Source organism: Lasioglossum baleicum, unplaced genomic scaffold (genome assembly GCF_051020765.1).
Source record: "Lasioglossum baleicum unplaced genomic scaffold, iyLasBale1 scaffold0200, whole genome shotgun sequence".
Classification (NCBI taxonomy): domain Eukaryota; kingdom Metazoa; phylum Arthropoda; class Insecta; order Hymenoptera; family Halictidae; genus Lasioglossum; species Lasioglossum baleicum.
Window position 1 is genome coordinate 260,825 of NW_027469260.1, and position 1,725 is coordinate 262,549.

The window sequence follows — 1,725 nt, forward strand, 5'->3', positions numbered from 1 at the left end:
ACTAGTACTATGGTGAGCTAATTTTGTTGCAAATATGATATGAAAATTTGCTCTACTGATATTTTCGACCAGTACTGTGGTGAGCTGATGTAGTTGCATATATAATATAAAAATTTGCTCTACTGATATTTTCGCCTAGAATTGAGGTGAGCTTATTTTATTGCATATGCAATACGAAAATTTTCTCTACTGGTATTTTCTACTAGTATTATGGCGAGCTAATTTTATTGCATATATAATATTAATACTTGCTCTACTGTTATTTTCGACTAGTATTGTGATGTGCTAATTTTTTTGCATATATAATATGAAATTTTACCTATAGATATTTGCGACTAGTAGGTGAGACAATTTTATTCCAAATATAATATAAAAATTTGCTCTACAGATATATTCGACTAGTATTGTTGGGATCTAACTTTACTGGATATATAATATGAAAATTTTTTCTACTGATATTTTAGACTAGTATTGTGGAGAGCTAACTTTATAGCATATATAATATGAAAATTTGTTTTATTGAAATTTTCTACTGGTCACAAATTTTATTCTGCAAAATTTGTCCTATCGTTATTTTCGACTAGTATTGTTGTGAGCTAATTTCATTGCATATATAATATGAAAATTTGCTTACTGATATTTTCGACTAGTATTGTGGTGAGCTAATTTTGATGCGTATATAAAATGAAAACTTGCTCTACTGATATTTTCGACTGGAATTGAGGTGAGCTTATTTTATTGCATATGCAATACGAAAATTTGATCTACTGATACTTCCGACTAGTATTGTGGTGGGCTAATTTTATTGCATATATAATATTAATATTTTCTCTCCTGATATTTTCGACTAGTATTGTGTTTAGGTAATTTTATTGCATATATAATATGAAGATCTGTTCTATTTAATGAAATTTTCCACAGATGACAAAGTTTATTGCTCATAATTTGACTGATTGATATTTTCAAGAAGTCTCGTAGTGAGCTAATTTTATTGCATATCTAATATGGAAATTTGCACTATTTATATTTTCGACTAGTACTGTGGTGAGCTAATGTTATTGCATATATAATATGAAAGCTTGCACTACTAATATATTAGACTAGTATTGTGTTGAGCTAATTTTATTGCATATGAGGTATGAAAATTAGCTCTCCTGATACTTTCGACTAGTGTTGTGGAGAGCCAATTTTAATGCATATGCAATACGAAAATTTGCTCTACTCATATTTTCGACTAGTACTGTGGTGAGCTCATTTTGTTGCACATATAATATGTAAATTTTCACTACTGATATTTTCGACTAGTATTGTGGTGAGCCAATTTTATTGCGTATATAATATGAAAATTCGTTCTATTAAAATTCTCTACTGTTGACAAATTTTATTGCGTAAAATTTGCTCTATTGTTATATTCGACTAGTATTGTGCTGTGCTAACTTTATTGCATATTTAACATGAAAATTTCTCTGAAGATATTTTCGACTAGTATCGTGGTGAGACAATTTTATTTCATATATAATATGGACATTAAGCTGCACTGATATTTTCGACTAGTATTGTGGTGAGCTAATTTTATTGAGTATATAATATGAAGATTTGCTCTATTGAATGAAATTTTCTATTGATGACAAATTTTATTGTGTACAATTTGCTCTATTGATACTTTAGGCTTGTATTGTGTTGAGATAATTTTATTGCATATGTAACACGAAAATTTGCTATAAT